This window comes from Schistocerca americana, chromosome X, assembly GCF_021461395.2.
Source record: "Schistocerca americana isolate TAMUIC-IGC-003095 chromosome X, iqSchAmer2.1, whole genome shotgun sequence".
NCBI lineage: Eukaryota > Metazoa > Arthropoda > Insecta > Orthoptera > Acrididae > Schistocerca > Schistocerca americana.
Window position 1 is genome coordinate 925355480 of NC_060130.1, and position 25099 is coordinate 925380578.

The following is a 25099-nucleotide window of genomic DNA, read 5'->3' on the forward strand; positions in this document are numbered from 1 at the left end:
ATTGGCCTATTAATTTGATATCAATGAGGTGTCGCTAGGTGGGAGGTAGCGAGCGCGAGAGTACCACGAATATGATTCCAGAGTTGGAGCGATAATCAGGTGTTTTGTCTTTGCTACGAGATCTTTTAACGAAATTTCAATCTCTAACCCACACAGGGAGAGGTGACTATCGTAATAAAATCATCTATATTACCGCATTTGTAAAGTGATCGTAGTATGAACCTGATATTTGCAACTTCTCTGTGCTGTTACCTTGAGAGAATTTATGTGATGAAACATTTGTTTACTTTACGAGAGTTTGAAAGCGAGGAGGCATCGTGTGACAGAGGTAAAGCATGTTCTTAGCACTCCGTCATGTGCCAAATATGAATTTAATATTCTAGTCCTGTGATGCAGGACGTAGCAGTTCTTAAGCTGATAAGAAAAGATATTTTTGTACCTGATGACAGAATTCTTAGAGGAAATGTAACCTAAGCCATAGTGTTGTACAGGATTTTCACAAGTAGCGATACTTCAGCGATGTGAAAACGCGTGTATGGTCATGTCTTCTGTCTTCAAAAATAGCTCCCCCAAAAGGGAGGAATCTAGATTTCACGTGAGAAATTCGAGGTGTATTGACAAAACAACTTTCCCATTTTGGATTTTGTAAATTGAGGAGTCTATGTCAGAGTAGGGCTGGAGTTACTCCCAGTCACGCAGCATTGTGACAGTCAGAGATGGGAGTGGTCACGAGGGGGTCGGGCAACCAGAAGTTGAGGCTTATGCTCATTGCGAGCAGCGGTTTCTCGGCTGGCCAGCTCTTTAAATATACAATACACTCGGTATATGGTGCTGGACTAGACTGGAGGTGACTGGTCAGTTTTTTTCCCTCTTGAGACACTGTGTTCAGGTAAGACAATGAGCACCACATTTGTAAAAAATATCGTACAATATATTTCTCATGGTTCTGTTAGTATGTGACATGTCACTCGTAAATAGGTGTAAGTGTGCTTCATTCCCAAATGATGTTCCCACAGGAGTCCTGTGTATAGGGGCAGGGAGTTACGCACACTGAGACAGTGGGTCACTGTTCTAATATTATAACACATCCTTATGTTTCACCCAGGAGCAATTCACTTGTAGACCTGCAAAAAGCTACTCACCTGTACTTCAATGATAGCTTGCTGTCCTATTATTATTACCCATCCTTCCCATAGAGGGATATTGGCTCGACTGGTTGGAGCAACTGTCTAGTGCTAGACCAGGGCTTCCTAACCTTTACAGCTGGCGGACCCCTTCTTCAGTCGATAATCCATGGCGGACCCCTAGTCAGTCAAGACCACAGTAACTTTAAATTTCAGAGCGAAACCCATAGGAACTGAAAGCTTCTTAATGCAAGTGCCATGTTCCCAATGACCTCCCCCCCCCCTCCCCCCCAAAGTATCAATAGTCTTTGGTTTAGAGATGAATGAAAACAACTTGAAATTAACGATCCAGTTTGAATTTCCACTGTATCCAGACACTTACTAGCGGATTTACTCCCTTTCTTCAACACACTATAGCCTGATTAAAATACTTAGTAATTGACATTTCACATGCTGGAGCTGCCTTCCTCCAAGAGCAATCAACGTCACGTCCAAACTGTTCGCTGTTGACAAGCTGCCGTTTGTGGTCTGTTCACTTCCACTGTTTGGCTACTGTTGTGTAAGGACCATGCATATTTCGTAACAGTCGCGCGCGCGCGCGCGCGCGTGTGTGTGTGTGTGTGGTTTTTCGTGAAACCCAAAGAAAAATGTTCAAATGTATGTAAAGCCTATGGGACTTAACTGCTGAGGTCATCAGTCCCTAGTCTTACACACTATTAACCTAAGTCTAACTTTCGTTAAGGACAACACACACACACACACACACACACACACACACACACACATGCCCGAGGGAGGACTCGAACCTCTGGCGGGAACGGTCGCATAGTCCACGACTACATGGCGCCTTAGACTGCACGGCCATTCTGCGCGGCTGTGAAGAAAAGAGGCAGACCCATGATTGAGGATTCAAACACATCACGAAAGAAAAGAGGCCAAGGAATTGCCTTTAAAGGATATTGTGACACTTCCTGGCAGATTAAAACTGTGTGCCCGACCGAACTCGAGTCTCGGTCGGGCACACAGTTTTAATCTGCCAGGAAGTTTCATATGAGCGCACACTCCGCTGCAGAGTGAAAATCTCATTCTGGGACTATTGTGACATTTATTGTGCAATGTGTGGGAATACATTTACCCAGTTTACATGCGTTGCCAAAACCGGATTGCGTAAGCCGATGTCTCAGTTCCGCTTTTGGTTGGTCAGGTAAACACTTCAAAATCGATTCTGGAAATCTGCTTTTATAAAGCCGTTTTCGAGTTCCACAATCGATTTTCGTGCCCATGTAAACAGCTCGGAAAGTCTAGTTATTTTTACGTCTTTGCGTATCTACTGAATGGTAGCTGTCAGTCCATAACCGGCAGCTAGCAGGCGGCGTTGCAACAGTGTACTGTCAGTTGGTAGCTGGCAACTGGCAGGCAGCGTGGCAACAGTTTAGCCACAGCTGACAACTTCAACTACTACTTGGACACTATATCTTGGCAGTCACCCTCGACTGTAAACAAATTAGGAAAACAAACAAACAGACTCTCTTATTTCTATATAAAAATACAAAGTGTTTCACAGAGCGTAAGACTTTTTTCTCAAAGGAAACAATTCTGGCAGAAGAGGTTTACCTTTTACAAGGTGGCACGTGAAAAGTCCTCATTTGTTTACGCTCGCAGCCAGTTGCCACAATATAGTGTCAGAGTAATAGCAAGTAATTGTAATTGAAGTAGAGGCAGGCCATGCTTTTAACTGAGAGGACGGAATATATTATAAAGAAAAGAAATTAGCTTTAGAGATCATTTTAATTTTCGTAACAAAAATATCAGTCCCAACAGAATTCAATTAATAATTATTTTGTAAATGATAGAAGACAGAAACAAAATTCCTGCAGAGTTATAGTTCAGGAGCGTTCACTGAGCATCTACGAAGAAAAATGCTTTCTTCTTTACTATAGATGAGTCTGTAAGACTAATAATGGAATCCTAATGTAATGGTTGAGGGTGCTTCTGCTGACGCAATTTTGAAAAGTTGGGTTCAATTCTTGAGAACTGGAGACGGATGTCTGGTTCCGCATCTAGACAGCTTCGGTATTTAGTTTTGTGGGCAGCATAGATCGAGAATCCAGATTCACACATGTATGTTGTGGCAAACGGAAGAAGTACCCGTTTTGCCTTTTCAACAAGGGGTAGTATTTCTTCTTATCCTAACGGATCCAAAAGTGTGAGTAACCGTCAATGTCAAAACTTGATTTCATGGCAGTGTCTGTGGCAATTTCTATCAACAACTCATATTCGTTTGCTGATAGAATGTTCGGCTTTTTGGATACAGTGAATTAATTGACCACCCACTCGTATTTCTGCAGCTGTTGGGAAATTATGTTCCAACAATGACATCAAGCTTCGGAGATGTTCCAGGATTTGATGAAACAAATTCTTCCCAAGCGCCAATGTTTTGTTTTTCAAAACCTCCTTGAGAAGAGGAAAACACTCGACCTCCCCCTCCTCGACACTCTCTGCCCAAAAACTGATTTTCCTCTTGAATGCTCGAACTTTGTCGATGGCAGTGACCTTTGTTTCACTTTGCCCTTGGAGTGAAATATTCATTTCGTTAAAAAAAAAGTTCAAATGTGTGTGAAATCTTATGGGACTTAACTGCTAAGGTCATCAGTCCCTAAGCTTACACACTACTTAACCTAAATTATCCTAAGGACAAACACACACACCCATGCCCGAGGGAGGACTCGAACGTCTGCTGGGACCAGCCGCACAGTCCATGACTGCAGTGCCTAAGACCGCTCGGCTAATCCCACGCGGCATTTATTTCGTTCATTTTGGAGAAAATATCTGGCAAATAGGCAAGTATACACTGCAATTTTCGTCATTAATAAGGTCTGCTAATTTGGTGTTATGCTCCAAAAGGAAAGCTAAGACTTCCAATCTTAATTCGTACAACCGAGAGAGTGCATTCCCACGTGAGAGCCATCTCACTTCTGTGTGGAGAAGCAGGGCATGATGAAGGCTTCCCATATCTTCACACAGTATTGTGAAAAGTCTTGACTTCAACGGCCTTGATTTTATGTAGTTAATGATTTGAATTGATTCGTCTAAAACTTTCTCGAACGAAACAGGTATTTGTTTCGTAGCTAAAGTGTATCTGTGGAGAGCACAATGACTACTGCTGCAATTCTTGGTGTTTTCTTTTATTTTCGTTATTGCTCCGACTGTAGGACCTGTCATAGCTTTTGCACCATCTGTGCACACATCTATGCAATTAGACCATGAAACTTCGTTAGTCCTTAAAAAATCATCCAATAGACGGAATATTTCAGCACCTGTTATGTTGGCAGGTAGTGGTATGCACAATAAGAGGTCCTCCTCAAAACATCCAGAATAGCCATAAGGGGCAAATGCCAATAAAATCGGTAATCGTGCAACATCAGTGGATTCATCTATCTGCAGAGGAAATGTATTGTTGGATGCGAGAAACAAGAGTGTCTTTCACATCATTTGACATGTCAACAATGCGTCTCTTGACAGTATTGTTTGATAATGGCACCGAAGATACAAGCTTTAGTGCCTTTTCGTCTAGCATGCAAGAAACAATATCATTAACACACGGCTTTATGAGATTTTCTGTAATGGTATGAGCTTTGCCTGTTTCTGCGACTCGATAACTAACCAAGAAAGAAGCTTTTAATGAATTTTCATTAATTGTTTTTGCATGAGTTTGCATACAATGCTGATAAGCAGCTAGTTTAGCACTCTTCCTTTTGAAAAAAATCGATGTCTTTAGCCTGGAAATCCGGGTGAGTACCTTCAAAATGACGGTGCAATTTAACTGTAACCATTGAACTGTTCGGAAGGACTCGTGCACAAATTACACACTGAGCTTTACCCTCCTTTGTCTCCATAAAGCCCATTTCTGAACAGCTTTCGTTTTACTTACGCTTCTTGGTTATTCCACTTCCACAGGATATTGAAACCAATGGAGTACTTGCAGCGTTTTCACATAATATATCCGGCTGTGGAGCATCTTGTGATTGTTCTTCCTTCGGTCGTCCTCCCATCTCATTCATTTCAACTGGAAACTCCCCTTGTTGTGAAGGCATTAGAGAAACTGCACCCTTCTTCAATGATCCTGACTTCAGCCACCGATCCATGTTAGAAGTAATAAACTGGTCAAAAATCAACTTATGAAATAGGTAGTGCACTGACAAAGCAAATTTAACATTTAATGATGCCTGGGGCCGCATACGTGCCAGCGAGCGGTGTGATTGGTCGACAAAGCTCGCGCCGCGCATGCGTAAATGGTTTCAGCGTATCTAGCGCCGTGAGCCGGCGCACAACGACCCCCGTATTGTCGCGAAACAGTCGATCAGAGAAGCCACATTCTCCGGCACTGAACTGTGTATGCGTTCTCACTTACGAACCGCATAGGCTGCTTGGGAATACGACCTAAAGTAAAAGTACACGTTTTTCACACACAAAAAATAGTAATGAATTTGATTTTCACATTTTTATTCAATAATTTTACTCATTATTTTACACGATTTGGTGAAAGGTGGCCGCGGACCACTAGAAAGAGCCAGCGGACCCCTAAGGGGTCCGCGGACCACACGTTGGGAAGCCCTGTGCTAGACTAACAGCGAAAATATCCACTCCACATCCAGCAGGTATTGACGAAACTGGATGGAGCTACTGTCTAGTGCTCGATCAATGGCAGCTACCCCTGCCCAACTCAAATGCTTTAAATAAACAATGTTCTGCACTGTGTACAAAATAAAGACTTATGTCCATCCTACCGGGCACAGACTGAAGCTCACTCACAAGAGGAGGAGGATAGGGAAAGAGGGTTAATGGTGGATAGGTTATTGGGGAGGTTTAATGGCGTTCTCTGGTAATAGTGTTGCGAAATATCTTAGTTGGTCCCTGAATCTCAAGGTGAACACACAAAATTTGATAATCCCACGAATAAATTTGAATTTCCCGCCAAAATTTCAATTTCCACCATTTCGTCGGGTGGGGAGGGGAAGGGGAAGAAGGGAGGAGTGGGGTGAGGTGGAATGGGGTCGAGTGGGGTGGTGGGGAAATGAGCCACCTGCCGGCTTAGGAAAACCCATGATGGCATAAGGGATTGGGATAATTAAACGATCAATTAATTAATTTGCATAATTAATTTGATATCAATTTGTTATGAAAAGTGACGTAGAATACAGTTTGCTCTACTACTTCTAGATTCAATACGAATAACAAAAATACTTCTTGGATAGGTATAGAAACTTCTGTAAAGTTTGGAAGGTAGGAGACGAGATACTGGCAGAAGTAAAGCTGTGAGGACCGGGCGTGAGTCGTGCTTCGGTAGCTCAGATGGTAGAGCACTTGCCCGCGAAAGGCAAAGGTCCCCAGTTCGAGTCTCGGTCGGGCACACAGTTTTAATCTGCCAGGAAGTTTCATATCAGCGCACACTCCGCTGCAGAGTGAAAATCTCATTCAGGTATAGAAACTGATGTAATGCATTAAAATTTGTGCCCAGGCCAGGGCTTGATCCCAAGTCTCCTGCTTTCTAGGCAGATGAGCCATCCACTAAACCACTCTGACATTCTTGCTAACACACGTGCGTGGACTACCCTATTCTAAAGCCCTCCCTAACACAAACTTCAATTCACACCTCAATCCATCTTGATTTTCCCCATCTTAAATCGCCAGTATTGCCGAGGCTATCCGATATTGGAATAGCACCCCAGCTTTGTGTGCAATGGGCTGCTATTCCGATATTGGTGAGCCACTCCAATACTGACGATTTAAGATGGGGAAAATCAAGATGGACTGAGGTGTGTATTGAAGTTTGTGTTAGGCAGGGCATTAAACAAGGGTAGTTCATGCAGCTGTGTTAGCCAGAACGCCAGGCTGTTGTAGTGGATAGTACATCCACCTAGTAAACAGTAGACTTGGCACAAATTTTAATTCTTTGCCTCAACTTCTATCCTTATTGGGTGTGTGGCTTGGTGTTAGCATAGTATTCATTACCGTATAGTGGAATGTTCTTGGGCTGGTTGTACTTCATGTCCCAAGAGGTTGGCAGCTTGAAGATGAAGTCAGTGGTGACACCTCGCGATATGGTGCAGAGAAGGTACTCTGTGAGGGCCAGAATATTGGACTCGATAGACGATGTACTTCTTCGACTGCTTATGCTGGCGAACGTTAGTCAGCCGAGTCTGGTGCGCTCGGCGATGACAGCTCCGTACTCAGGAACCGTGGCGAGGCAGCCACAGTGTAACTATCGATGAGCAGCAACAGCAGCTGTTGCTACTGCTACTACTTCCACTACTACTACTACTGCTGCTGCTGCTGCACTCGGTGGGGAGAACTTTATACTGAAGAACAGTTAATGGTTTTCAGCTAGCTATGAAGTTGCTCTGGTGTGCAACTGTCATAGACACTTATTTTTGTTGGAGGTTGAAATACAGCTTCACCGGTGGCTCACGGTCTTACTATCTTGATGGATGTGAAAACTGTTCCATTCGGCAGCGATGTCCCATACCACCCTCTGACGGTGCAGGCAATAGGTCACAAAACCACTACATCTACATCTACATCTACGTTTATACTCCGCAAGTCACCCAGCGGTGTGTGGCGGAGGGTACTTTACGTGCCACTGTCATTACCTCCCTTTCCTGTTCCACTCGCGTATGGTTCGCGGGAAGAACGACTGCCGGAAAGCCTCCGAGTCCGCTCGAATCTCTCTAATTTTACATTCGTGATTTCCTCGGGAGGTATAAGTAGGGGGAAGCAATATATAGGATACTTCATCCAGAAACGCGCCCTCTCGAAACCTGGACAGCAAGCTACACCGCGATGCAGAGCGCCTCTCTTGAAGAGTCTGCCACTTGAGTTTGCTAAACATCTCCGTAACGCTATCACGCTTACCAAATAACCCTGTGACGAAACGCGCCGCTCTTCTTTGGATCTTCTCTATCTCCTCTGTCAACCCGACCTGGTACGGATCCCACACTGATGAGCAATACTCAAGTATAGGCCGAACGAGTGTTTTGTAAGCCACCTCCTTTGTTCATGGACTACCTTTTCTTAGGACTCTCTCAATGAATCTCAACCTGCCTCCCGCCTTACCAACAATTAATTTTATATGATCATTCCACTTCAAATCGTTCCGTACGCATACTCTCAGATATTTTACAGAACTAACTGCTACCAGTGTTTGTTCCGCTATCATATAATCATACAATAAAGGACCCTTCTTCTATATATTCGCAATACATTACATTTGTCTATGTTCAGGGTCAGTTGCCACTCCCTGCACCAAGTGCCTATCCGCCGCAGATCTTCCTGCATTTCGCTGCAATTTTCTAATTCTGCAACTTCTCTGTATACTACAGCATCATCCGCGAAAAGCCGCATGGAACTTCCGACACTAACGACAATAGGTATCAGCATTGGTGGATTACGATGGTCCACACCCATCGAGTGGTCAAGGCAATATTAGCGCTGCATGAGTGGCCATAACAAGGGTATTGTTAGCTGTGGTCGGAATCGGAGTCCTCAAGGATGGTGAGAGGAACAATTTGTCGGTGCCAGTGCCGGGAAGGTGTAGTGCCGATGTTTTGTAAGCCAGCGACCGTGTCGCGTAGGGCTTCCACTTTGGCATAGAGGCGCCTTGCCTTCTCTTGCACGGACGTCTTGAGAATGGCCATGTCCGTTTCCTCGTGGAAGGTACTACCCTCATGAGGGGAGGGGCATGCAGACTCCACCGAAGCACCTTATTCTGCTGGCACTGGATGGTCTGCATCTGGGAGGCACTAACTGTAGCCCACGCAGTGGAGCCATATGTTAGGGAAGGGTGGACTACCATCCAGTACAACTGGAGCTTGGTTTCGAGGTTCAGTTACCTGCTGTTGAACACTGGGTACAACGCTTTTATCAGCTTCAATCATTTTTGGGTTACATATTCTGCATGGCGATGGAAGAGCAGTTTTTTACCCATCTCGACACCTAGGTATTTGGTATCAGGGGACCATGGGACCTAGACGCCTGCAATAGTGATGTTGTGGTGGAGGACGGGCCGCCGTTTAGTAAAGTAGACTACCGTAGTTTTTGCAGCATTGAGGGTAATCTTGTAGGAACGACTACAGGTCACTGTCGCGTCCACCTGCCTCTGGAAGCAAGCAAAGAGCTGGTCTGTGTTGCGGCCGGTGGTGTAGAGCGCTGTATCATCGTCATATTGCGCCAGGTTGCATTGTGGGAGGACTGGCATATCATTAACATAAGTGTTATAAAGTGTGGGAGTCAACACAGAGCCCTGAGGGGTACCCACCGACATGTGACGTAAACTGGAGCATCGACCTTGCTGAGTAACCAAGAAAGTCCTGTTGTGGATGAAGTTATCCAAGATATTTACATAGATGTTGGTGATGGTCGTCTGTGTCAGCATTTTGTACACAAGATTGTCTGGCCAGATCTTGTCATACGCGTTTTGCAGGTCCAGGAAAACCGCTGCTCCAGACGGATTGTACCAGCCGCCGCCGGTAGCTAGGAAATGTGGTGGAGGATCAGAGATTCTAGAACCTTGGCCATGGTATTCAGAAGGCTAATGGACCTTTTGTTGGTATGGACATTAGGATCATTCGAGTGCCTGGGAAAGACAATTATTGTGGCCTGCTTCGACTATGGGGGAAAAACGCCAGTTGTGAGACAGCAGTTCAGGATGCTGGTAAATAAGAACAGTGACTTGCGTGGGAGGTGACGGAGGTTTCCGTTTAAGATACCATCCAAACCTGGAGCCAACTGTCCACGCTTCTGCCGGAAGATCCGTCCGACTTCCGCTGTGGACGTAAGGTGAGGGGCAGTGAATGGTGGTCTTTGTCTGAAAGCGGCGACAGCCAATAGAATATCGTGTTTATCTTTGAGTTCATCAGGCGTGAGGTCCTGGATGAGCAATTGGTTTTGGGCCTTGAACGCATCAGCCAGAGTTTCTACCACACAGAGGGCATCATAGGTTAAGCCATCCACTGTGCGATAAGATGGTTGATCTTCATTGCGGAGTACTGCAGGGCTTGGACAAAAGCCCATTTGTCTTTATGCTGGAGGAGGAAGGCAGACATCCTATCCTTCCATTGTTCTATTTTCCAGCCGGCGAGCCGGTGGCAGAATTCACGCTGGAGATGCTTCGTGCGATGCTTATCCCGAGGACCATGAAACTGCTTCCACCGCCTGTGGTAGCGGTTCTTCTGGATTTCAAGTTCGCACAAGAGGGGAGGCAAGTCATCGAGTGGGGTTAAAGCCCTTGAGATAATGGGAGTAGAGGCCTTCATCGCCTTTTGGATTTCTGTGGTGAGGTAATCAACAGCACTAACCAGATTGGCAGGTGTTGTTAGGTCGAGATGTTGCCGAGTGGCGTTATTTAGGATCCTGGAAAATCTGTCCCAGTCCATGATGGTCAAGGTAGGACAGCTGTCTAAAGACAGAACGACATCGGTAAGGTGCAGGAGCATCAGTTCGCGGTCAGAGGCCAGTTCATGAAGTGTTTCCAACAAAAACTGCACCACAATGTTCTTGAAAATGGCCACATCCAAAACGTCCAGCTGGCAGTCAGAGCGGACTGGTATATGGGTGGGAATGTAGGGGCCATAGACCGACAGCGCCAGAACATCTTCTAGGTCAAAGAGGAGTCTTCCTTTGTGATTAGCAATGCGAGAATACCGAGGCAGATGCTTGGTATTGAGCTCTGCCCCAACAATGAGTTTGTCAAATGATGTCAAGGTATGGAGATCAGCTTCAAGAAGTGGTAGATTAGCGTTCAAATACGTTGCAGCAAAAGTTATAGCACCAAAGCGGGTAGAAACAGTAATTGCTGTAGCCTCTATATGTTCGAGTGGTTGGAGAACCTCGTGATTTTGGATGAGTAACTTATGCAGAAACACTGCCAAGCCCCCCCCTTGGCGATGGAGTCGACAAGTGCAACAACGAACCATGTTGTGGAGACGAAAACCGTCGGCGGGTTTCAGGTGGGTTTCTCAGACAAGTAAAATGTCCACATGGTGGTTGTAGAGGAAAGCGTTCAGTTCAGTCTTCATATCTTTAAGGCCGTTAGCATTAAAAATATAAACAACTTGATCCTGAGGGGGCTGATGGTGGTGGGCGATTCGCCATTATAACAAAATCTGACTGAGCCCTTCAACAAGGGCGATGACCTTAGTGAGCCCGTGCTCCGACCAACTGGTCTTTTGACCATTTTCAGGAATGACAGTCCTGATTTGGGGCCGCGTGAAAAGAGAGATCACCTGGAGGATCCATTGCATGTCAACCCCGAAAGAAACATCTGTCACCATCACTGGAGGAACACCCTGGAAGGGCTGCTTGACCCTGCGATGGGCAGGGGCGTCGTCATAGCTGGTGGAGAAGGCACTTTAGCAGATGGGCAGGAGGAGGCCACAGACAGTCTTTCAGCTTGGTGGGCGTTGGTATGCGTCACAGAAGACAGATGAACAGGGGGAGACTGAGCTGCAGCAGCGAATGTGGTCGTAGGGGATGGAGTTGGAGGGGGCTCCTGTGTCGCAGATGCATCAGGGGCCTGAGCATCAATGGTGGGATGGTCGTCGGATTTACCCCGTAAGATGGGGAAATGGGTGCGGTCCTGTGATGACGGGGGTGGCCGATTCGTCCTTGGTTTCCTTCGTGGAGGGCGGGAAGACTTCATAGGCTTCTGGTATATAGGACAACCCGTCCAGGAAGCCAGATGGTGGGGATCGTGAGAGGTGCCCAAACTGCGGGTACACGCGGGTTTCTCTGAGGCCAGGAGTTTGCAGTCCTCTGACGGAATGCGAGCCAGCACACCTGACACACCAAAAAGGCAGTAAACAGTAATTGCCAGTGTGGCGTAAACGTTGACACCTATGGCAGATTGAGGGGCAAGTGTGGCCTTCATATGATTCAATACACACCTTGGTGCACAGGAGATACTTGATTTGGTAAATGCGTTCGATGTCCTCTCTCCTAATAAGGGAGCCAACATGGGTGGGCATAGGAATTAATTTCCGGGCCTCAGGGCCCCTCTTATTGTATTGGTGGACCAAAGGGTCCAGGAACTTGAGACAGAGTAATTCATCCCTGACATCTGTTTCTGTAACTTCGCAAGGAAGGTCTTTGATGACGATTTTTGTTCTTCTGTCGCCAGAAGCCTGATGAGTGTAGTAGTCCATAGCACTGGACTTCACAAAGTTGAAGACTTGGAGATAATGCTCCATGGTGTCAAGCAGGTACTTGACATAGTCTTTCTGGTATACGGCCCACAGTGGGCCCCAATAAGGCGTTGCAATTCAGTGTTCAGTTTAATGTAGTTCGGGGAATTGTAAACAGAGAAAGGAAGGATCTTCTCCTTATTAGGTGGTGGTGGCAGTGTATTCTGAGAAGTGGGGCTGGGTAGAGGACCCACGCCCTTGTCCATGGCAGCATCAGGTGCTGCTGTGCCAGGCGTAGAGTCAAGCGACGCTGTGTACAGGGTTCACGTGAATCGGTATCGCTGTCAGTGGTTATCGGTGACTTGTGGCGGGAGGCACGATGCGTGCGGTCCGTCGCCCGTTGGGTGGTGTCCGTATCAGCGCAGCCGGCAGCTGGCCGGGAGGCCGTCGAGTGGCCGGTGTCACATTGCCGCGAGAAGGGGCGGCGGAAGAGTCGCCTAGCCACGGATTCCTGTCCTTGGCCCTATTCATGTTTAGCCCCCGCCCGACTGCCGACTGACGTAGTCAGGGCGCTGGCACGCTATAGGCACGAACGCCTATCTCCGATACGTATGTACCACGTACAAAGGGTCGCGTACGAAATAACAACGCTGCCTTACAAGTAGAACGACAAATCAACGTCGACTCAGACACTACAACTACACAACGCTGAGCAACACTCGTGACCGTAGTCGCAAGTAAAACTTTATCAGGGCTCCTACCTGACTGGCTGGTTCAAATGGCTCTGAGCACTATGAGACTTAACTTTTGAGGTCATCAGTCCCATAGAACTTAGAACTACGTAAACCTAACTAACCTAAGGACATCACACACATCCGTGCCCGAGGCAGGATTCGAGCCTGTGACCGTAGCAGTCGCGCGGTTCCAGACTGTAGCGCCTAGAACCGCTCGACCACTCCGGCCGGCCCCGAGTGGCGTGTCGTAGACTGTCCGAGCCGCGACCTTTATAGCCAGATAGCGGAAGGATACCTGAACTAAACGGCCCAGTTTATGGCGGGTCATGGCCCATCGAACATAGGCCGGTGTGAGGTGGAGCGTACACCATTAAGTTAAGTAGTGGTTTTGACTTTGTACATATGTACTGTTTGTGTTTTCCTTTTCTTTTTCGTTTATAAATGTAGAGCTATGGTGTTCTTTTAATCATTGACAAAGATCTTCTTAGGCACTTGTGAGTCTTATTGTTCTTCTGAAGAAGGCGTAGTTATCTACGCCGAAACCTGGGTTAACACTTATTACTAGGTGCTTTTTCCGCAATCGAGGCGGGTTTTTAGTTTTGTAATAAATTACAGAAACGGAAGGGGCCTTGTAACAATAATTCCCTGTGTAATGAGATCCCTGCTGTCATCACTTTAAGAGGAATTTAAAAAAAATGTTCAAAATAGCGAGGGCCTTTAAAGAGATTAAACTTTAAACGGAAAGTCTTCTCGTCTTGAGGCGTGCAAGAACACACAACATCCCGTCGTCCCAACGCCCGAGGCTGCGTCCGGTTAGGAAACTTCTGGGACAGAAAGCAAGCGACATGGTCTATGACCCAGCAGGCAACAGCTAGCCGCTCAACCACCCAGCAAGTTAGCACAGCAACTACGTTTTCAACCGTAGACACACTAGTGTAATGTGCCGACCAGCTAACAAAAGCCCTGAGCATAACCGCTAAAGTCATGGCGGCCACTGAGTGACGCGCGTTTCTTTGGCTCGCGAGTTTTTCCGCTCATTGAAGGTGTTACAGAGAAGTGCGGCAGTCCACAACGTGTACATCCGACTAAACAAGTGTTACTTGCCGTGGTGTGTTGCTCTCCGTTGATTACCACAAGTGATAAGTGATAAGTGAGTGAAAAATGGGAAGAGCACGAGTAAGCGGCAGCAGGCGAGGCTACAGGGGCGCGGGCAGCGCGGGCGCCCGGTCTCCGGCGGCAGGTGAGGCGTCGCTTCCCGACATCGGGGAGCTCGTCCGGTCCCAGGTGAGTGCGGCGCTGCACAGTAAAGACACGCTAGACGTAATAGTGCAATCCATCACGGACTCTGTGACGGCCGCGGTCATGGACAAACTGCAAGAGTCTGTCGGGCGCAACAGCACCGAAATCCAGTCTCTTAAAAAGTCCCTGGCCGCACAAGAGAAAAAAGCCGCCGACCTAGAAGCTAAACTGTCTGCGGCCACCGATGAAATTGAGCAGTATCAGCGAAGGAACAGCTTGCGCTTGTTCGGGGTAGCTGAAAACGATCGTGAAAACACCGACGACCTGGCCATTAGCCTCGTGCGTGAGAAACTTGGCGTGCAGATCGACGTGGCCGATATTGACAGAAGCCACCGTGTTGGGCGCAGGATACCAGGTGCGATGAAACCCAGGCCCATAATAATTAAATTTGTGTCATACCGGAAAAGAGCTGAAGTGTTTGCTCAGAAAAGAAAACTTGCCAAGAGTGGGGTTACCCTGAGGGAAGATCTGACGCGCGAAAGACTAAAAGTTTTGAACACTGCGATCACACAGTTCGGCCTTCAAAATGTATGGACCCAGGATGGCAGGATCGTAGTCAAGACGGAAGGAGGGAGGAAAACGGTGACGAACATGTCCGAACTGAAAGACTGAGCGAAATCTCGCGAGACACAAAGTCTCATATTTTACTGTGTCTAATATAAGTTAATTTTTATTCTTTCTTTTCATTTTTTTTACGTAAATATTGCTTCGTTATTTCTATATGTACCATAAGTACTCTATTTAAAATCAGTCAATTGTTTCACATAAATATTGCTTCTTTAGTTGCCTATCATAAGTGCCCATTTATATTCATATTGTCAGTCAAATGGGAATTAACATTCTCCATTAACAGGAATCTCCTTAAAACCGCCTTTCTATATCTGTTATTTTCATCCTCGTCACTACCACTACTACTACTATTATCTTTATCGTAACCACTACTGCCACTTTCCATCTTTCTTTTCGCTCCCTTCTCCGATACCACCAGCCTGTCTTTCACCTTTAGCCCACAGACGCTTGAGTCAGTCACGACCTTGGACACACCTGTAAATATGTCTTCCCCCGCGAAATCCAGCTTTTGTCCCTCTTCCGGCCAGCAGGTAGACGGAGCGCGCTCGGTCCTACAGGCGGCCACAATGGGACGGACCGGTTCCGGCGGCGGGCTCTTTGTGGCCCACGCGAACGCTCAGTCGCTAACGGCTCACTTCGACGAGTTCTGTGACCTGTTCTGCCAATCGCTGTTCCATATTATCCTCGTCTCTGAAACTTGGTTGAAACCAAACATTTCTTCCGACGCTATCCGAATCACTGGTTACTCTCTCCTAAGGGCAGATCGTGAAACACGACGCGGGGGTGGTGTGGGTGCCTATATTCGCTCTGATCTGAGACCTACTATACTATGCACATCGGATGCAAAGGGCGAAGGAGAAGCAGAGTTATTGTTTTTCGAAATAAATACATCAAATCAGAAACTGCTAATTGGAGTAATCTATAAACCTCCAAACGTCGGTGCTATGTCCTCCTTTCAGTCTGCCCTGTCCTCGCTCGTGACACTGTATGAACACATAATCATTATGGGCGACACAAACATCGACTTACAGTTAAAATCTCCCTCTGCAGAAAAACTTAGGAGACTGTTCCACTCCAATGATATGAGTTTAGCTTCGCTGGACCCAACTCATCACACGCCACACAGCCATACACTCATAGATATAATAGCAACAAAGCGACCAGATAAAATAATTCGCGCCAATCAGACATCCGCTCCAGGACTCTCTGCTCATGACGTGATTTTCTTAAATTACTCAGTACATACTACCAAAGAAAAATCTCACCTGGTAACCTACAGAAACCTAAAAAATGTTAACCATGACGCTCTTCAAAAGGATTGCTCAGACATCCCTTGGCATGATATAAGCAATAAACCGACTTTAGACGGAAAAATTCGGGAATTATGTCGCAAAATTATTGCACTGTATGATAAACATGCTCCTCAACGCACTGTCAAGGTAAAGAGAGCTCCCGCTCCGTGGCTCACCACTGCATTACGCCAGTTAATGAATGAACGTGATGCTGCACATAGGGCCTTCAAGCGTAACCCAACTCCCGAGGCGTACGAAGCTTATAGGAAACTCCGAAATAGAACCAAGCAAAGCGTGAGGAATGCCAAAATCAGACATGCCCGCTCTGTCGTATGCGGCATATCAAAACCTGCCGCACTGTGGAAAAAGCTGCGCAGTTTCGGTATAGGGAAGCGAAGATCTGACGCTGTTTATCAAGCGTCTGCAGAAGAATTAAACGATTTCTTCTCAACAGCCGTAAACTGCCACGCAGCGACAAATTACCAGCCCCAAGATATCAATCTTTCGAGAGACAAGTTTTTCCTAAAACATGTCACTACCGGCACAGTACACAAGGCAATTATGAGAATCTCTTCCGAGGCAGTAGGAAATGATGGAGTGAGCATTGGCATGATTAAGAACGTCGTAAACACTATTACTCCAGTTATCACAGACATCTTCAACCTGTCTCTTGTCAGTAGTACATATCCTACTGAGTGGAAGCAAAGCTTAATTCAACCTATACCCAAGACTGACAACCCTAAGTCGCCAGGTGACTACAGGCCGATCAGCATACTTCCTGCAATATCTAAAGCCCTAGAACACATCGTCCATGAACAGCTGACAGATTACCTCAAAACTCATAACATCCACGACAAATATCAGTCAGGTTTTCGAAAGCACCATAGTACAGCAACTGCATTAATCAAAGTAACTGATGACATTAAACATGCTATGGACAGACGTGAAGCTACCATCCTAACACTGCTTGACTTTAGCAAGGCTTTTGATACAGTTGACTTTGATATATTACTAATTAAAATGAAGCAGTTGAATTTCTCAAACAGCGCAATACACTGGTTCGACAGCTACCTCAAAAACAGAAGTCAACAAGTCATTTGTGGATCGGAAAAGTCATCATGGAAAAACGTGCGCTCTGGAGTTCCCCAAGGCTCCGTCCTTGGTCCATTACTCTTCTCACTGTACATCAATGATATTTCTTCAGTGATTCACTCCTGCAACTACCATCTATATGCCGACGACATCCAACTGTACATAAGTGCAAGCCCCAAGAACATTGCTGACGCAGTAGCGAGTATGAACGCAGATCTTTGCTCTGTTTCTCGATGGGCACAGAACCTAGGTCTGAAACTAAACCCCAAGAAATCCCAGGTCATACTTATATCTCATCCAAAGTTAATCAGTCGGTACTTTCGCGAAACAGTCCCTCAAATACTCCTCAATGGTACCCAACTACCATACCAAAAAACAGTAAAAGACCTTGGAATAATCTTGGATGAACACCTAAACTGGGAAGAACAAACAGTCACAGCTTGCCGGAAATCGCTCTCCTCCCTACATGCAATTCAAAAGTTTAGAAAAATATTTCCATCCCATGTTAAACAAAAATTAGTCCAAGCACTAGTCTTGCCTAATCTTTACTACTGTGATGTAGTTCAACATGGCACAAATAATGAAAATTCGAGATGCCTCGAGCTAGTGATGAATGCTTGTGTTAGATACGTATGCAACATACGGTTGTATGATCATATCAGTCCTTCATACTCCCAGCTAGGTTGGATACGCCCACATAAGGCACGCGATCTCCACACGATGTTCTTACTTCATCGATTTCTTAGCCACTGGTGCCCCCAATACGTATCTTCTCACATTAAACACCTATCATCATTCCACAACCGCAATACCAGATCGGATACGTCTAGCATCTTGGCTGTACCTTTACATAACACAAAATCTTTCTCCGTGTCATTCTCCATCTCAGCCATACGACTATGGAACGCGCTCCCCTGTGATCTGCGTCTTATCCAAAACCATTCAACATTCAAGAGGGAACTTAAGACTTACATATTAGGGACGGTATAGCCACCATTGTTGTGCCCCCCCCCCCTCATCTTTTTCTTTCTCCTCTCCATCATAGCTTCGAATTTTACCATTCTATTTCTCTTCCTCTAACCTATCTACCTCTTCTATATCTCTTTCACCCCATTCCATCTCGCATTCGGGAGGACGACGGTTCAATCCCGCGTCCGGCCATCCTGATTTAGGTTTTCCGTGATTTCCCTAAATCGCTCGAGGCAAATGCTGGGATGGTTCCTCTGAAAGGGCACGGCCGACTTCCTTCCCTGTCCTTCCCTAATCCGATGAGACCGATGACCTCGCTGTTTGGTCTCTTCCCCCAAAAAACCAACCAACCAACCATTCCATCGTCTTATGTCTCTGCTTGATGAGAATAACTTACAAGCTGCAAGAATATAACGAGAAAATTCCCAACTAGCAATAGGACTGACACTCATATAAGAAAAATATGTTTACTTTCATATACATAGTCATTATTATTATTATTGTTATCATTATTATTATTATTATTTTTATTATTCTTGATTGTTATAATTATTTTTTGATTGTTATAATTATCATTGTACTACTTTTATAATCTCTATTTTTTTTCTTTAACATTAATACTGTATAACATGTTATATGTCCTAATTTTCTGTAGACACTGAAATTTGTTGAATCTGAGTATGCCTGGTTAGGTGTAAGAGAGGGCCTGAAGGCCCTAATCTTGCCAGGTAAAATAAATGCATAAATAAATAAATAAATAAATAAAGCCACATTCTGGAACGTCTTCTTGGAAAGTCCACTAGGTACCCTCTCACCCGCGACAAACCTATTGTCCGTACGTACACTCCACCATGCGGTGGGAAACCTTAACGCTTCGTGACTCCAGGTACAGTCTAATAACGAAACTCGGATTCGATCCCCGTTTCAGTCGGTGGGCGATCACGATTCAGTAGTCTCTCTTTGAAGTGTCCTCGGTTTATTTTGTGTAGCTGTAGGTGAATGCTAATTCTGTATGTCATTCTGTGAACGTGCCTATGCCGGAGGAAGCTGCCCTCGGTTAGGCGTACATTGTTCTGTGCTAATTTCATAATATGTCCCTTTCTGCCAGTTTCTAAATCTTTTATTTGTGTTGCGATTTCTACCACCTTCCCCCGTATCTATTCAAATCAGTGGTTCCCTGCGAATAATAACATGTGAATCCGATGGCCTCTCACTAACTGAGTCAAACTATTTTCATTCAGGCCTTCTGGGATACGAAAACCGTGGCAGTCCGTTTAGGTGCGGAAGCGCAACTTGGCGACCGTTTTCAGGACCCGTTTCGGGCCCACGTTAACCACAGGGTTCACTGCCATCACAGTGAGCTGCGAATTTTACTGCTCCCTGCTGAAGCGTTTCCTAGAATTCCGGCCCTGTCTGATATCCGAGGAACGTAGCCGCGCTGACAGCATTACACTCCTTCCTGTTGGAATAACCACATCCTTCGACCACGTTTGGCGATTTTGGACAGGCGCTATCGCTAAAGAACTTCGGAGAGAGTGGGAGGGAAGGAGAGGTAGATGAGGGAGAGAGAGAGAGTCATCGTCTATAGAGAATTAAACTGGTGTCATGAGACAAGGTATAAAGTCTAAGGGGGATAGGCTGGTGCAGCAAGAAGATGCATAGACAGACCAAATACTTTTCTGCCTGCACCGGCCACGCCACAACGGACAAAAACTTGCATGGCGACCGCCAACCGGCCAACGGTGGCGTCGAACCACAGCCTCCAGCCACCGCATCTAGATCTGAGGGAAGCATAGCGTCGCGTAGCGATGCCACCACAGTAGCGGAACCTGTAACTGTGAATAGACGACTTAGCCACCGCCACCGCCGTCGTCTCCGACGTCGCTCCTGGAAGCAGAGGAGGCGACGAAACGATTACAACAGTGTTGGTCAGTCCCCAGCGATTATAGACCTTGCCACTCCGGCAGATCAAAATGCTGCCGGCATTGCAGGGTTTAATCAATCTCCAACAGTTGTAGAAGGCCTTAGAATTAAATTTAGGTCATCTCTCTTTCCTGGATTGCCGAAATGCGGCAGCGGAACATTGCAGTACTTCAGACAAATTTCTGCCATGCTGCCAGAAACGCCGAAGAACAGTGTTTTCAAGAGATTGAGAAATTAGCCAGAAAATCGTAGATGTCCATTCATGCTTGTAAGAAGACCCGGACAACGGCTCTGAAAAGGTTTTCTGGACGTAAGTAACCTGAAGATACTTTTTTGTTGAGCTGAGAAAGAGTCCTCAGATGGACTGCCCCTTTTATCACATTAGTATATCGCAGAATAATTACTGATTATTTAAAGAAGCATCCAGTTATTTACGTGTTATTCCAGCGCTAGTATTAAATATTGCATGTACAGTGTAATATCATTGTTCATTTCAGTCGCTTCTGTGCAAATTTAAATCTAGTAAGATTGTATTAAATGATGCAGAATACTGTAAGATTGTCTCCTGAAGTTCAGCCATTATCCCGTCCTAGGCCATTCACTGATTCCAGTCTTGTAAGAGATAATGTCCCATTTGGGTTGTTTTTATTTATGGGTGCTAGTAGGCAGTGCACCGAAAACTTCTCGCAAGGTGCGACCCGCGAGAAAAGGTAGTCAGTCGCCCTTAGAGTTGACTACTCTAGTTTGGGTAGGACTAGTCCGATGTGTGCGACTGCTGCAGCAGACCAATGTATGTACCCCAAGAACCTGCAGGTTTGTTTTTCTTTTTTTTTTTCTTTTTAGCCTGTGAAGTAACTGACGCATCGTAAGTGATTTACTAGTTAAGGAAGTTTTGACACGAACATTCAAACGTTCACTCGTGTCAGAAGGAGGTTCTTGCTCAACTAACAGTTTCCTAAAACCGGCAGGAAAGAGACAAAACTCTCGTTGCCCCAAGAATCCACTTGCTGTCGCCCCCCAAAAACTTCGACGATCTGTGCGAATTTCAGTGTCTCTTGTGTTAGAATCGGCCGTCGCTGAGTCGGCACGCTGAGAGAAAAAATTGAAATTTGTGGTAAGGTCTTATGGGACCAAACTGCTGAGGTCATCGGTCCCTAAGCTTACACACTACTTAATCTAACTTAAAGCAACTTACGCTAAGGACGACACACACACCCATGCCCGAGAGAGGACTCTGACCTCCGACGGGGAGAGCGGCGCGAACCGTGACAAGACGCCCTGAGACCGCGCGGCTACCCTGCGCGGCAAGCTGAGAGAAAGAGCTTTTATGAACATTTATTTGTATTCCTCGTCGCACTTGTTACTCATAGAAAGGGTCTACATGCCATTCTGTCACTGAATTGGTAACAATTTTAGGTTCAAATCGCTTCACTATTTGCTATACAAGGGTCAAAGTGTTCATGTTTGCTTATAATAATTTATAAGTAATGCGTTAATGTCCTGCTATGTGTTCTGTCCAGACAGCTCGGAGGATGTACATTGTTTTAGAAAAGTAAGAATTTAGGTTAATTTAGAGACTTTAAGCACTAATAGAATAACTAGTGAACCCTCCCAAGTTCCTGGAAGATTATAGCTTAATACTACTTTCAAATTTAATGTGTTTAAATGCGTTTTGCCCATTTGATAAAAACATTGTGTGATTCGAAATCAGAGACATGAATTCCTTAGGACCCAGATTGTAGTGTTCATTAGTGAAATAGGTATAATTATATTAATGTGTGAAATTAAGAGCAGTTATTATTATGTAAGTTATGAAATAGTAGCGGAGATAAAGCATCAGCCAGCGACCCATCATTGTCTGCGAGGAACCTAGCTTCACGCAAGAGATTAAGTGAAGACATTAGTCATTACCGATTTGAGGAATGACAGCTCCTGGCGGTAAGAGACAGACGTGGCTGAATTTCAAGCGCAGCTACGTCCAAGGCAGTCTGCTACGAGAGACGTCTTGTTGTATGGTGTCTACTGTTTATAGTTGTGCAGCTGGGCGTCTTCGCATGTCTGCCGATCGCAGGAGGTGGGCCCGCACACAGACAGCCGACCCGTCTCAGTCTCGGCATGGGGGATGGCTCCGACGTCACTGGGCGATCCCCAGCTGTCGGCTGTCAAAGCACGCGACTGTCACGCCCACTTCTGCCCCTCTGTGTAGTATTACGCCAAATACATCTATAGGCCACAGTGCTCCCTCTAAGAGAGAACGGAAAGCCATTTCCACCCTACTCCCTCTCACAAACGCTAAATCGCAAGTGATGAGTTGGTGAAATGCCATTTTATCTTTCTTTTCATGAGTCAATTTAATAGTGTTTACCTCGTTTTTGAAGAACTCTTCGGCCTCGACAAGAGTCTCATATGTGCTACTCACCATCCATACTTATTTATTTTGAATGTGTGGGTGGGGGGCGAGATCTTATGTTAATGACGCTTTGTGTTAATTCATGTAATAAAGATGATGCATTGTAGAAAAAATGTTTATTGTTGCTACTCCCAAGTAGCTTTGAAATATGCTTATGATTTTGTTTGTGTTTTCTTTTCAGTGCTCTTGCTAATAAGTGAGAATGAAAAGTACCGATATATCTTTTGTGTTGGTTTAATAATTGTGTTCCTTTCTTCCATTGACTCATTCAAGACTTAGGTTACATAATTTTACGAAGGGGGGGGGGATCACTGAATCATAATTAACCGACCTGCCTCAGACTCAAAGTTCTTGAGGGTGGCGGAAAGGGGGGGGGGGGGCATTGTAACGTAACATACTGTTACGAGCCGTCTCAAGAACGTTACATGCAGTGATAAGCACGTGGGCGGCCGTGCAGGGCCGGAGACTAAGGATGAGCCAGGATGAGATTTTCACTCTGCAGCGGAGTGTGCGCGGATATGAAACTTCCCGGCAGATTAAAACTGTGTGCCGGACCGAGACTCGAACTCGGGACCTTTGCCTTTCGCGAGCTACCCAAGCACCACTCACGACCCGTCCTCAGAGCTTCAATTCTGCCAGTACCTCGTCTCCTACCTTCCAAACTTCACAGAAGATCTTCTGCGAACTTAGCAGAACTAGCGCTCCTGGAAGAAAGGATATTGCGAAGACATGGTTTAGCCACAGCCTGGAGGATGTTTCCAGAATGAGATTTTCACACTGTAGCGGAGTGTGCGCTGATATGAAACTTCCTGTGGCGGACCGAGTCTCGAACTCGGGACCTTTGCATTTCGCGGGCAAGTGCTCTACCAACTTGCCCGCGAAAGGCAAAGGTCTGAGTTCGAGTCACGGTCCGGCACACAGTTTTAATCTGCCAGGAAGTTCCAAAGAATTAGTCGAGAGGAATTAATGAATATGAAATCACGTGACAGATTCTGGACCTTTTGACAAGGAATAAACCGCTGATCTATCCATAATTCACACGTCAATTTTATTTCGAAGTATCTGAAGATTCCACTGAGAAATAAAACATCTAAATAATTACAGAAATGAAAGAAACCTTGTAATAGTAATTCCGTGTGCACAGAGGAATCGAAATCCGTAAACAGACCTCGGCTGTCGTCATTTCGAGAGGAATTAATCTATTGTTCGAAATAGTAGTGGCCTTTAAAAAGATTCAACTTTAAACGGTGAGTCTTTTCTTCTTGAGGCGCGCACGAACACACAACATCCTGCTGCCCCAACGGCCGAGGCTGCGCCAGGTTAGGAAAATTCTGCAACAGACAGGAAGTGGCCAGGTCTGTGGCCCAGCAGGGCAACAGCTAGCCGCTCGATCACCCAGCAAGTTGGCAGAGCAACTACTTTTTTCAGATGTAAACACACTAGTGTAAAGTGCCGACCAGCTAACAAAAGCTCTGAGCATAGCCGCTCGAGCCCCATTCTGGAACATCTTGGAAAGTCCACTAGGTGCCGTCTCGCCCGCGACAAACCTGTTGTTCATACGCACGCTCCGCGATGCTACGGAAAAGCTTAACGCTTCGTGACTTCGGGTACAGTCTCATAATAATGCTCGAATTCTATCGGCATTTCGGTCGTTGGCCGATCACGATTATTTCACGATTCTATGGGAGAGCAGCAGCGCCAGCCATGTGGTAAGGTTCACTGAATTCTCCCCCCCCCCCCTTTTTTTTGCTGAAACCTATTTCTCATGATTCAGTATTCTCTCTCTGACGTGTTCACAGTTAAATTTGTGTATCTATAAGTTAATGCTATTTCTATACGTCATTCTGTGTATGTGTCTATGCCTGTGGGGGCTGCCCTCGGTTAGATGTGCATTATTGTGTGATAGTTTCCGAATATACCTCTTTGTGCTAGTTCCCAAATCTTTAATTTGTATGGCGATTACTACCACCTTCCCCAATAACCATTCAAATCAGTGGCTCCCTGAGAGTAGGGTCGTAGTCCACGCTTTTCTGAGGTCTGATACTGGGCAGAATAATAACATGAAATCCCTGCGACCTATCAATATTTATCTTACCCACTAACTGCGGCAAGCTCTTTTCATTCAGGCTGCCTGGGACACGAAAAATGTGGCAGTCAGTTTAGGTGTTGTAGAGCGCTGTTACTGCAATTTTACTGACCAGTAATGTAATTAACTCTCCAGAACCGCCCGGCCAACCGAAGGTGTTGAAACGCTGCTTCCGGGATACGGGCAGACGGGCAGACGAACCTGACCCGGATGTAATCCGCCTCGCAGATTAACTACAAGCACTAGTGTGCCAGCTAGCACGGATGTGGTTTTCAGGCTGTTTCCCATATCTTCCAAGGTAAATAAAGGTAAATACCGAGCTGATAAGCCCCCCCCCCCCCCCCCCACACACACACATCATACTACGTATCTATTTAGAAAACATTCTCACTCTTGAACATTAGGTTTACTCTAGACGCCCAC

General features: G+C 45.8%; 1 pseudogene; it reads right to left on the reverse strand.

Moving 5' to 3' along the window:
• Positions 1-283: 283 nt before the first annotated feature.
• LOC124557441 lies at positions 284-465 on the reverse strand (annotated as a pseudogene).
• Positions 466-25099: the final 24634 nt, after the last annotated feature.